Raw genomic sequence first — 14,446 nt, forward strand, 5'->3', positions numbered from 1 at the left:
GTTACATTTATGAAGTTCTTACTTGCCCTAATGCACCTTTTAAAATAAGAATGTAATGCCTTGTGCATAGGGCTCTGCTCGTATATACTATTCCCAAGAGATGTTACAGTCTCCCTTGGAACACCATACTGCCCCAGTTCACAGGCTAGTGCATCCACAGTATATTCCTGTTGAATATCACTTATAGTTCTCATTTCATTTGCTATTTCTGTTATTGTGGAGGCTGGAACCAAATATTTTGCCTGTAAACCCAAGTAAAACTGAGCAAGACTCTCTGTGAAGTTGTCTTTCACTTGATCACTGCAGAAATTATCACTTTGTTCTGCATCAATGTTAAAACTTTCAGGTTCTTCAGGTTCTACATGTGATCCTTCACCTTGGAAAGACCGTTCTGTTGGTTCACATATATGAACTGGGGCTATCTTGGTAACATCCCACCCTTTATGGTATCTGGAAATATGCGTTAAAAAGGATGACTTTACATTGAATGTCTTAGAACATCCATCAAAGGGACACGTTACAGTCAAACCCTCATCTATGTGACCACTCAAATGACACTTTAAAGTTTTAAGATCATCATATTCACTGCTGCAAAAATTAAACAAGCACCTTAACTGTACAGACACATTACGGTTCCATGTTTGTGTGCTCCTTCTGTCTACATGAGCTCGTGACATATGCACAGCAAGGCTACTGTATGTGTTAAACTTCCTTCTGCAATCCCTATGGCCACATAAAAAAGATACATTATTATTATTTCTGTGTGTTCGGCAGTGTTTCAAGTAATCAGTCGAAGACCGAGCGTTAAAGCCACAAATGTTACAAGTCAACATTTTTAAGAGATTGAATTTGCCAATTGACGGATAGCCAGAATCAGAACAGAATCAATATGAAAACAATAAATTTATATCAGCACAGTGAAGCATATTCACTTTTCAGGTACCTTCAAATAAGTAATCTGCGTTGGGCTGCATGGGCCACTCTCTTTGGGCTGCAATGTTTTCTGCAATGAAATCTGATTCTACTTAACTATCACCCCTTTTAATTATTACCATGTTCAGTTGCATGCTAACGTAACACAGCGAGCTATAACAATACACACATGTGGCTAATTTACACACATACACACACCCACACACACAAGCGCGCGCATCCAACTTATGGGCTAACGTTAACTTTAGTTGGGCAAACCACGCTTCAAAATAACGCAAAACCCACACATTCAAATGTTACCATGAAACACACACGGCTACCAACTGACTATCGAGACCAAATTTCATGTAAGAGGGAGGGAAAAAATGGTTTTTGACGTACTTACGAAGCGCAGGCGGCTGGCTAATGCTAACGCAGCTAGCAGCAAACGTCCACTCACATACACACCACTACCAACTGCCTATCGAGACCAATTTAATGTACGAGGGGGAACAAGGTGGCACTCCATTCTCATTCTCATTCCACACAACCAACCTGTTTCCAACTTTCCTTGTGACTTGCAGAAATTTAGGTAGGCACTGACCGCACTGAAAGTAATGGCGTCGGAATATTCTGGCTGGGGGAGAAAATTCTGCCTTGCGCAACAGCAAACTTTCCGTATTTCGCAAAACGGAGCGAATCCATAGCAAATCCACGGTAAAGGGACCCCTAAATTTACGGATTTTTTTAACAGTGCAGTGTGCAAACACCGAAATTCAGGAGGAGAAACAACGGCAGGAAAAATCTCAAGAAGACACGCAGTCTTTGCTTGAAGAACTGCTGAAGAGACGACAAAAAGACATGCATGAGAAAAACAAAGAAGTGCGAGAAAAAACTGATGAAAAGCAAGAAACATTAGAAGAACTGGAGAAACATTGTAAGAATCTTGAGGTGCAGGATGAACACTTTTTCACCGACATGACAAATCTCATAGCGCAAAACAAAGATCTGCAGGAAATCTGCCTAAAAAAGAAAAGAAAGCAGTTCGGGATCTTCTGGAAGAAGGACTTCTTCCCAAGATTAGCTTCATCTTCCTCCTTCAGGGGCTAATTATTCAATAAAATACACAAATAAATTCAGTGTGCTTCAGGGTCTAATTTAATTTTAACATTACTGATGAAAAACACCGTTTAGCAGTGCTTACGAAAAGCTGAATAACTTAAACTGAGCTTTATTTAATATGACTTCCTGTTTTTAGATGAGTCGACAGGTTTGAGTTGGATAACAGGTACCAGTTCAAGACTCAAAACTCACCGTAATTGTAAAATAAATTTTAAGAAAAGTCACACTTTGATCATTTGCCTTCATTTTATGAAGATATGTATGCGTTAGTATTGACTGATTCTTTTAAGCCTTGCTGCTTTCCCAATGACCACAAAGATTTAAACAACAAACATATAAAAGTGGAACACAAGTTAAAAATAGAAGGATGAAATAATTTGCGGATTTCTTTCTTTCTAAAAGTTTCAGGGACTAAACAAAATGCAGATGTGCTTCTAGGTTTTAGGAGGCAAAGAAGACAAATAGGCACCATATTATTTTACATGCATTTTTTATAAAACATGCATTTAATGCACATCATGATCATTGACAAAGATCATTGAAGACCTGCTGGCATTAAAAAATAATCAAAAGGATTAACATTATTCTTTTTAACGTTTAAAAAAAGCTTTCTCGGTAATCTATTTAGTTCCCTGAGCTTACATTATCCACATTTGTTGCCTAAAAAAACCCAGGCAGAGCTTACTTAAAATGTGAGATTTCAGTTACTTGACCTGAATGCCGATTGGCCTGGAGAAGGTGACTGGACTAGACCACTGCCCAAATCAAAAACCAAAAATATATATTGTACCCTACTTCAGCCAATCAGCAGTCTTCATCTGTTTCAGCATCAAACACACAACCACAATTTGGAGAGAGGTGAGAGATCCACACACCTTCATGAGAGGAGCCACTAATGTAAACTAACACCACACATGATAATCATGGATCCTAACATAGTTGATACTTTTTATGTGAAGTCTGGCACTAAACCTCTGTGTTCCTGTCATACTGCATGTACTATATATACATGCAGCATATACAAAGCACAATAATTAAGCTGTTAATAATTAACAATGTCTTCTGTAAGTATTTCATTTTAAAATACACATCCATTCATGCATTAATGTTTAATGTGTGAAACATTTAAAAAGTTAGGTAAATAATAAATAATAATAATAATAATGATAAAAACCCTCTGTAAAGGACGTTTGGATTTGATGCTTTATGTCTGGATCTTGCGCTTTTGCACCATCTGGTGATGAACAGTGGAATGTAGAGTTGGTTGCATTTTTGGGTCTCCACCCAACCCCTTTTTTGCTAGCACACATCGTTAGCTCCACACATGGAAAAAGTAATGTTCAAAATTAAATAAGTGCAAGAAATCAGAATCAGAATCAGAATACTTTATTGATCCCTGGGGGAAATTATTTTTTGTTACAGTGCTCCATTATAAACCAACATTAAGACAAGACAGACAATACACTAACTAAGAATAGTACAATATATACATATATATACATACATACATACATAAGTCACTCATAAATAAATAGCTGAAAAAAAAACATGTGTAGTTGTAGCAGCAAACAGTGTGTTAAGTGGATGCGTTGTACAGGGAGATGGCCACAGGCAGGAAAGATTTCCTGTGTCGTTCAGTGGTGCTTTTCGGTAATCTCAGTCTCTCACTGAACGAGCTCCTGTGACTGACCAGCATGTCATGGAGTGGGTGGAAGGTATTGTCCAACATTGTCTTTATCTTGGACAGCATCCGCCTTTCCGACACCACCTTGAGGGAGTCCAGCTCCATCCCCACAACATTGCTGGCCTTACGGATTAGTTTATTAAGTCTGTTGGCACCTGCGACCCTCAGCCTGCTCCCCCAGCATGCAACAGCATAGAGGATCGCACTGGCCACAACAGACTCATAGAAAATCCTCAGCATTTTCCGGCATATGTTGAAGGACCTCAGTCGCCTCAAAAAATAGAGACGACTCTGGCCCTTCCTGTAAAGTGCTGTGGTGTTTTTAGCCCAGTCCAGTTTATTGTCAATGTGTACTCCAAGGTATTTATAGTCCTCCACAATGTCAACACTGACCCCCTGGATTGAAACTGGGGTCAAGTGTTTCCTGGTCTTCCTGAAGTCCACGATCAGTTCCTTGGTCTTTGCCACGTTGAGCTGCAGATGATTCTGCTCACACCACGTGACAAAGGAGTCGACCACAGCCCGGTACTCTGTCTCATCATCCCTGCTGATGCATCCAACCACCGCAGAGTCATCAGAAAACTTCTGAAGATGGCAGGTCTCTGTGCAGTGGCTGAAGTCTGTGGTGTAGAGGGTGAAGAGGAAGGGGGAGAGGACAGTCCCCTGTGGTGCTCCTGTGTTGCTGATCACCTTGTCAGACACACACTGTGGGAGACGTACATATTGTGGTCTTCCTGTCAGGTAATCAACAATCCAGGACACCAGAGAAGCATCCACCTGCATCGCTGCTAACTTATCACCCAGGAGGGTGATAGAAAAAGATAGTAAGGCCACAAAGGACTATTTAGCCCCTCCTGGAGGTCAGCTTACTTTGTTTGTGTTCTTTAAATGTTTTATTTTCTGTGATTGATTACGTTGTGATTGATTTACACAAAGTAGAAGAATCGATTTTGATGTGATGTTTTAAAAAAAATCGTTTTCTTCTTTGAGCAGTTCTCCCGGGTCATCGAGACCAGAATAAACCCCGTTTTATAACTCTACATGGTGCCTACGTCAACCTTTGAAGGCGCTACACCCTCAAAAGAATCAGCTGTACAGCACATTTGCTGCTGTTGTTACCATACACAAATATAAATGTGCCAAATTTTAGATCACAGGAAATATTTCTTAGAGCAGATTTTAAATCAGTAACTTTGCAAATTTAGAGGAAATGTTTTTGGACAACAAACGTGTCACATTTTAAACAGGGTTTGAATAATCAGCGCTGACATACAGGCATTTATGCGCTGGGTATAACAGACATGCTTACCGTGTGAAAGGACCGCGGATGTCTTGGAGCAGAGAAACATGCTGTATTGTTGTTTTTCTTTATTGCATAAGCAGCGCCCGACTGTCAGAAACGCTCTGTGCGGGTAGCAAAGTCGGCTCCAATGCACCTGCAGGTATCCATTTGAAAGAAAGGTGTCGCTGCGGCTAGGCTCTCGGGACAGTCAGGCTTTTATTTATATTTGCGGCATTCTGGTGCGTTAAAACTAGCAGCCTGTGTCCCGCTTAGATCACCATTCCGAACATTCAGATATTTAAATAAAATGATGAATCGGCGAGTGATGAGGAGCCACGTAGATCCTAAAATTAGGTTTGATTAAATTAAACTCTTATGAACAGTGATGACGCGTTCCAAACAAACGATGCTTTCTACATGGCCAAATTGTGTGCTAACTACCTCACAGCGCTGTGTCCGGGGTCCGAAAAAAAAAAGTTAAAACGATATACCTTGCGAAAGTTGTGAAGTGCTGAGGAAAATACTGTGTGTCTTGTTAGGTATTTTGATACCACGGTAAGCATTTACAGGATATTGTTTTATACAGGAAAACTGTTACTCAATAAGGCTCATCTACTAGTTGTTTTTCTCTTTCTCTGTGACCCAAGAATTAATGTGTAGGACTCACAAGCTGGTACCTCAAGGTCGAAAACACCACAGAGATGAGACCACTTCCCTACTCCCATCCTCCCTTCCTTATCTCTTAGAAAAAGGCTCGTTAAAGGCTAGGTGGTTTGTTTCAGAATTCACTAATGAAAGAACTCTGTATTTTATGTCTAGGAGTGTATTTTGCTGGGATGATCATAAATTATAGCTGAACTGATAAACTACACAAGGGATACTTTGCTCAGAAGGCAGGAAGACGTTTCCTTATTTAGTCTGTACCGGTTTGAACTGGGAAAGCTGACACACGAACCTTTTTTTTCTCTATATAAACTGCTGTGTATCAAATAAACCTTTGAGTTGATTCTGGGAAAGCAATCTGAACAGTTTCTGTATCACTTTGTTCTCCTAACTGCTCCCGATATCGTAACTAACCCCGCTGAACGGCATACCTGAGTGTTACTTTGAATAATTAGGAGTCTTATAAGGAAAGGACAAACTCTGCTTATCGCTCACGCCACGGAGGAAACCCGGGAAGGCAATTTCCTTCAATTTTGGTGTCAGAAGTGGGATTCCTGACAGAAGGTAAATATGCGTCTTTCATATTTATATAAAGACCTATTATACCTCTCTCAGTGATCGATCCATAAAGAAACGGGATATGCTGACGAAGTTTCACTTAGTGATCCAGAGAGATACACTGACTGACTTCCTCAGTCCCCGAATAAAGTAAATTAACCCTTGTGTGGTGTTGGTGGACACAGGAAGTTGCCTGTTGTCTTGAATATTTTAATTTTGTTTAAAAAATAATAATAATTAATTGTTTAATTAAACGTACGCTAAAAAGTGAGAAGTTGCTCACTTAGAAAAGTGACACAGAAAGTTGCCTGTTGTCTTAAATACTTCTCGTTAAGTGAGAAGTTGCTCACCAAAGAGTGACACAGGGAGTTGCCTGTTATCTTGAAACGTACGTTAAAAAGTGAGAAGTTGCTCACTCACAGAAAGCTAGTAAATAATTAAATTTAATTTTGTTAAAAAAAAAAAAAAAAAAACGAAAGAAAACTGAAAACGGGTCTCACAGACCCGATTACCACACAAGGGTTAAAAGCAGTAAATTAAAAGCAGAAAGACACAGGAAGTTGCCTGTTGTTTTACGAGAAGTTGCTCGTCAGGCGAGAAGTTGCTCGCTAAGTGAGAGTTGCTCACACAAACAAAAAATTGCTAGCAATAAATTTAAAGTAACCTCAGCTGTGCCGCAGCGAAAATACTAACATAAATCCTTCAAGCGTGTAAACCCCTCTGGAAATCACTGAACATGGGTCAGAATAATTCAAAAACCACAGACAAGTCCGATAAAAAATCAAAATTACCTGTAAAACCAACAAAAATTAAATTTAAAGTCTCAAACAACAGCTCAGTACGACTCCCATTTCCGGTTACGTGTAACCCACGTCCACGAATCGGCGAAGACTTCCATGATTACGTATCCAGAACATGCGGGAGTGCTTATGTGACTGACTTTGTTTACAACTTACGGACTATAAGTTCAATGCATTCTAATTTATTTCCGGAGCCTTATCCCGAACGATTATCGCCAGAAAACAGGTCAGTAGAAATGTTGAATATCATTTGTGATAAGAAAAGTAGTCTGCTTAAAAAGTCCTGTAGAAAATATATGATAGAATGCCGCGACGTGATGCATCAAATGTTACCACTATGGAAAAAGGGACCGGAACCAGGTGTAGATACTTTTACATCAAATAAAACTAGTGCAGGCTCCAGCATAGAAAATAAATCTACCGCGGGAAAAGATAGTCTTGCATGCTCAGCCATTCAGCCCACAGCCCCACCGCCTTACGAAGATGAGACCGAATTAATAGTTGCTGCAGCAGCCGCATGCAAACAACGTCAGCGCTTTGATCCAACCAGCTTAAAAGACAGTGACACAGAACCTGAATCACATGCAACGGGTCTCAGCCACCTAATTGAACAAGATCAGGAAAAACAATATATACGCCGCGAGGAAGAATTAGCAGAACATAGAAAGAGAGAAAAACTTTTGAAAGAAGAATGTGAGGAACTTATGAAAAACAATTTAGACGTCTATGAAGAAAAACTTTTGCATCAGGCAGTGTCCACAATAGACACCCACATGAAACGCCACGATATCGTAGCTAGAGGTTTAGAGGTAGCTAAAGAAATACCTGTTACCCGAACTTTAATAAAGACTTATCTAAAAGAAAAAAAGGAAAAACAAAGCCGGAATGACAAAGGTCCTCACGCCAACACTCGCGGTAGTAAACAAACAGACCCAAAATCTAGTGACGTCAATGACGCCTACCCCTTTATGATAATAGGAGATCAGTGTTGTATTCAGCCCCCTAAAATCTCAGAATTAGTGACAACTATTAAAGAGCTTCCCAATCCTCTTAAAAATCCTACAGCCTTTGTCTCTGCACTACAGAGAAGTACCAGATATCACCATTTGGGTGGTCCGGATTACAGGTACATATTGTGTCAATGCATTCCTGGAGTAACCGAGTCACAACTCATAGAAGAGATAGGTGAATTAGACCCAAAGCATGATAAAGCATCCACAACTGCAGAGTTTTTGTGGGTAAATAATGACAAAGTCGCCGATTTCTTTAAGAATCTAAAGAAATTCCTGCTCACAATGTCCAGAGACAAAATTGACTTAAATGCAGTAACTATGTGTAAACAGAAGCCTGATGAATCTATCCTAGTATTCATAAAACGCTTTATGCACTGTTGGACTGATGAGGCATGCATGCCAGAGTATGGTAATGATCAGATTTTCATCACCACCTTTTTGAACAATATCCACCCCGAATGCTCTCAGTTGCTAAAAGTGACAGCTACTAATAATCTCTACGAATTGAGTAAAGATGCTTTCTTAAAGCTTGTACAACTGAAGGCCAGTGCAGACCTTTTTCCTACTATCACAAAAGCTAACAGTGTTAAGATGATGTTGAATTTTGATGTTCAAGGCTCAGAGGAAAGTGAGAAATTAATGTATGCAGGACTACCCGCTCCAGCACAGCAAGGAAGTTTCAGAGGACGGAATGGTAAGAATAGAGATGTTTGTTTTTACTGTGGAAGGACAGGACACTGGTACAGAGAGTGTCGCTTTGCAGCCACCAACAGGTCACACACGCCTCAACCACAGAACGCAGTACAAGTTCCCGCCACTAGGCGTCAGCAGAGCTCTTCCAGTCAAGGTAACTGGCAACCACAAGAAGCATGCAATAATGGCCCCACATCTAGGCCGCAGCCTTACAACCCACATTATAACCCACAAAGCAGACAAGCTAGAGGTGCAAATTTAGCTCAGTTTTCCAGTAACCGCAGACACCCAGAGCATGAATCAGAATGGGAAAGGGTGCGTTACAATTCTCACCATGATCTTTTCCCATCACCTGATAATCCCCGGCTGGGTCGCTACTAGGGAGGCCCAGGTGAGGATGAGGGACAGCAGTGTGAAGCACTACACACGATGCTGCATCTGCAGCTGTCCCCTAACACAGAACATTTGCCCATGCTACAAGTAGAAATAGATGGTAAAAAATACCCATTTTTAGTGGATAGTGGAGCCACTAAAAGTTCACTGTCTGGGAAATTCTATAATGGGCCTGTGTCCTCTGTGTGCATCAACACTATGGGAATTAATGGAACTGTAGTGCAATGCCCTAAAACTCATTCTCTAAAGACACGTTGGGGCTCTAAACCAGATGAAATCACATATCATCCATTTGTAATTATTCCAAACTCGCCTGTGAATTTATTAGGCAGAGATCTAATGGCAAAAATGAATTTGTGTATTTCATTTAACACAAAAGGTGAAATGTTTGCTGATACTGATAACAGCTATGTTTTCTCTGCCTTATGTACCATGGAGAAGGAACAGCCTCTGTGTCAGCTGGACGGCTCAGCAGAGAATGAACTCAACACCTTTTTGTCTGGTATTCCACGACACACACTGTGCCAAAGACGTGTTCAAAAACCACTGCCAGGTAATCCCATATCTGGGAGCCACACTTTTGTTTCTCTCACACTGTTCAACAACATGATAACTGCTCACACAAGTGAAGGCCAAACAGTGGTTTTGTCACATAACTCAGACATAGGTTATGACATAACTACACCATGTCGTCACATAGATCTAACCTATCCTATCCACTGTACTATTTCTGCACTTACGTTGCCAGCTGAATACCAGAATATGACATTGTGGTCTAAAGGTGAGAATGATGTAGGATTTATTGACTGTATACCTTATCACGCACAGCTAAAAAACAACACGCCAGTATATGTCAAGCAGTATCCCATTTCTGTCGAAAAAGCCTCAGCCCTAGATGTCATCATAGGAGATTTATTGACTACAGGAGTGATAAAGCCTACAGTATCTCCATATAATACTCCTGTCAATCCTGTGCCAAAGCCTAACAAACCTGACGTATGGCGTTTTACACAAGACTTAAGACAAATTAATGCAGTCATTATCCCTTTGCCACCTCTGGTCCCAGATGTCCCCAGCATATTGACATGTATTCCATCCACAGCCACACATTTTACCGTGGTGGATTTATGCTCTGCCTTTTTCTCAGTGCCTGTGCATGTAGATACACAGCCGTTATTTGCATTTACACATAGAAATAAGCAGTACACTTGGACTCGTCTGCCTCAAGGCATGATAGACAGCCCTGCTGCTTTCTCAATGGTGATCCGTGCTACCCTGGACAGCTTCGCTCCTCCTGAGGGCTGTACTCTGATCCAGTATGTGGACGATCTCCTCCTCTGTGCTCCGAGTGAGGAATTGTGTCAAACTGCTACACACATGCTTCTCCAGCACCTCCAAAAGACTGGCCACAAAGCATCTGCAAAGAAAATGCAGTACTGTCAGACTTCTGTTCAATATTTGGGATTTACACTGTCTCACGGAAAACGTTCCATGACTACAGACAGGGTCAAAGCTGTGACCTCCGTCCCTCGGCCTACTACACAGAAGGAAATGCTGTCCTTCTTAGGCATGGTGAACTATTGCAGACAGTGGATACCAGACTGTTCTTTTCATGACCACATTCTGCGTGAATGCTGCAAAAAAGACAAGCCTCCTCGAATACTGTGGTCCACAGAAATGACTGCCTCTTTCAATGCATTAAAGGGAGCGCTGACCTCCGCCCCTTGTTTGGGTCTGCCTGACTACCACTTACCTTTCCATCTGTACGTTACAGAGAACGGCATGACCTGCACAGGTGTACTGGCCCAAGAGCATGGCAGTGGCTACCGTCCAGTAGCCTTCTATTCAAAGGTATTGCCAGCAGTAGTTCAGGGGATGCCGGCCTGCCTGAGAGCAGTAGCAGCTTGCTCTATCATGATAAGGGACTGCGAGAAGCTTACACTCTCACATGACACTATTCTACACACCAATCACCAGGTCACGACCATTCTAGCAAACATAACTACACAACACATGACCGCACAACGTCGCTCAGGTTATGAAGCTACACTGACCTCCACAGCAAACCTCACCATAAAAGCGAGCAGCACACCCAATTCGCCAGCACATTTATTGATCCATATGCTGTGTTCTTCTGACCGACAGGATGGCTCAGACATGCTTGATGATCATGACTGCATGACACGAATACACGAATCCACAGCACCACGTCCAGATTTAGAGCAAACACCTATCCCAGACTCAGCCACGGTTTATGTGGACGGGTCCTGTTCAAGGCCGAATGACAACTCATTTCTTTGTGGCTATTCAGTGGTGACATTGCCTGACATCATACTAGAGGCTCACTCATTACCATTTCAATCAGCACAAAAAGCAGAGCTCATGGCTTTAATACGCGCCTGTGAGCTCCATTTGGATAAGCATGTGACAATTTACACAGACAGCCGCTATGCGTTTGGCGTCGTACATGACTTTGGCACATTGTGGAGACAAAGAGGATTTAGATCTGCTGATGGAAAACCGATTGCTAATTCTGATCTTGTGCAGAGACTTTTGCAGGCTATACAGCTGCCATCGGCCGTTGCAGTTGTAAAAACGAAAGGACACAGTACAGCTGACACAGACGAAGCAACAGGTAATGCTCTAGCAGACGTGACAGCCAAAGCTGCAGCTGCATCACAGCTCCCACCTCCACAGGAAGTATTATCTGTGCCCCTACAGTTGCCACTTGTTACACTCCCAGACTATTTAGACACAAATGTTGATTTAAAATTCATACAAGAGCAAGCATCTGCATGTGATTACACCTATTGGGAGAATAATGGCTGTACCTTAGATGACAGAGATGGCCTATATAAAAACCTTGAGGGTTTGATTGCCCTCCCATCTTCCCTGCTGCCAGTCCTTGTCCGACATTTTCACGGTGTGAGTCATGTCGGACAAAGAGGGGTAATAGGAGCAATAAAATCAAGATTTGTAATTGAGAAAACATTGCATGCAGTAAAAAGCATATTAGCAACCTGTCTAACATGTGCACGAACTAATGTAGGAAGACCAAAAGCAGAACATCAGCATTTACCACAACCAGATTTTCCATTTCATACATTACAAATTGATTTCACACACATGCCAGCACAAGGAAGCATCAAGTACTTACTGGTAATAGTGGATCAATTTAGTAAATGGGTAGAAGCTTATCCAACATCAAAAGAAACTGCAGAAGTAGTCTGTCAAAAGTTGTGCAATGAAATAATACCCAGATTCGGAATACCTCACCAAATTAACAGTGATAGAGGACCTTCATTTACATCAGAAGTAATTCAAAAGTGTACTAAAACTCTAGGAATAGACTGGAAATATCATGTGCCATACCATCCTCAGAGTTCAGGAGTTGTAGAAAGAATGAATAGGACCATAAAAAATCGCCTGACTAAAGCAATGATAGAAACAGGAATGACCTGGATCAAACTACTTCCTCAAATCCTCTGCGAGATTAGAATGACTCCATCCGCAGCAACCAAATTATCTCCATTTGAAATAATCATGGGAAGACCATTTCCAACACCATGGTCAGCTTCCAGAGGGGCACCGCTATTGGAAGGGGACATAGACACTGCATTGTCCGACTATGTCCACAATCTGGTAGAAACACTGAATAATAACTATCAGAAAGTTTGTCTCTCCCAGCCTCTCCCCTCCACAGATCCAACCCACAAGTGGAGACCAGGGGACGCGGTACTGGTGAAGTCACTAAAACCAAGAACACTCGGGGAGGCCGCGTTTTCCAGCCCCCAGACTGTACTGGCAGTGACGAGAACCAGCATCCTTACGGACGGACAACCTCAGTGGATTCATGCCAGCAGGGTTAAGACCAGCCCAATCGGACCATCTCAGGCGTCGGATCAAGCAGACGACATCTCCGGCGAGCCAGCGCCCGGAACTAGAGCAAATAAACACACACGGGTAGATGACATCTCAGGCGAGCCAGCGCCCGGATCCAGTGCACACACACAATCACTGATTAACACACAACGTCTGAAAGAGCCACAGCAAGGTACTCGAACATCCAGCAGGAATAGAAAGCCAAAAGTACCACATGATGTCTAACCTGATAAAGCTAGACTCACTCCATCCTGATAATGGAGAAAATGAAATGCCCATTGTCATCATACGGCGCTTATTCAATGTCTCTCAAACCTGGGACCAGGCCAGAAGACGACTGAAGAACTGTTTTTCTTATATATTTAGGTTATTTATCATACTTATCGCATTAACCTTAGGATTTTTCTTTGCTATTTTGTATTGTAAACTGCAACCATGTTCACATTTTTGCAGGTCATATTTTGCTGACGATACTTCATGCTCTATTTTGCGAGACACCTACTTAATGCACTCCTCACGCTCCCTAAAATCAGTAAATGGCAACATAGACGCCACTAATAAACCATTTTATGCGCCCTCTAGAGCAGGAGTCAACTCCTGGTATGAAAATGCTAGAACAGCTGCTCGTGATTTAGGAAACAGCAATTGTTATGTCTGTTCAAAGGGTAATCCAGAACAGGTTATAGTGGGATACCCAATCTCAGGTTTTCCCCTGACAAAGATGCTATTCAAAAATGATGAAAAGGGGCCCTTAACAGTAACCCTGATTGAAGCGGTGCGAGTGGAACTAAGTCCTTTAGATTGTCTACTCATATACACAGGACAAGTCTCTAGTAAGGATGTTAGCATGATTAACGACTCTACCCACCCCTGTAACCCAATGAAGCGCCCCGAAGACCGCACTGAACCTCTCTCGCCCCCAAAACAGGTGCGCCATCACCCAAATATCTTGATGACATGCATACACCGACCAAAACTTGAAAACATAAATTATGACGCGCAAAACTATACATTTTTTTCTGACTCTCCAGGAGCACGTTGTAATGAAACATGGCTAGCAGCGAGTGTTGACAGGACACAACATAAACATATGTTTTTTTATCTATATGCATATATAAGTACGCATTCAGATAACTCCACAATCCTGCATTCGCCCAACACACTAAACGACTCGTACTGGGGAGGCATATTAAAAGGCTTTACAGCTTCGCGCCTGACCAGACCAATCCCACATGCTTATTGGATGTGCAATAATACCCTTAGAGTGGCTTTACCTGTTAATTGGACCGGTACCTGCGGTCTAGTAACTTTAGCTCAAGAACTACTAATACAACAAACCTCAGATCTGCCTGTATCCAGCAGACGTACAAAACGCTCCGCTTACTCACATAACGTTTACATAGATGCTATAGGGGTTCCACGCGGGATACCAAGGGAATTGAAG

At 41.8% G+C, this 14,446-nt stretch overlaps 1 protein-coding gene across 1 annotated transcript in view; it reads left to right on the forward strand.

Annotated features, from left to right (window-relative positions):
* The window catches only part of LOC146630256 (perforin-1-like), an 84,524-nt gene that overhangs the window by 25,331 nt on the left and 44,747 nt on the right, over positions 1-14,446 (forward strand). The gene's annotated exons all lie outside the window — the stretch shown is intronic.

Source organism: Diplotaxodon limnothrissa, linkage group LG6 (genome assembly GCF_057381915.1).
Source record: "Diplotaxodon limnothrissa isolate DT_005_m linkage group LG6, D_limnothrissa_male_GT1.1, whole genome shotgun sequence".
Lineage (NCBI taxonomy): Eukaryota > Metazoa > Chordata > Actinopteri > Cichliformes > Cichlidae > Diplotaxodon > Diplotaxodon limnothrissa.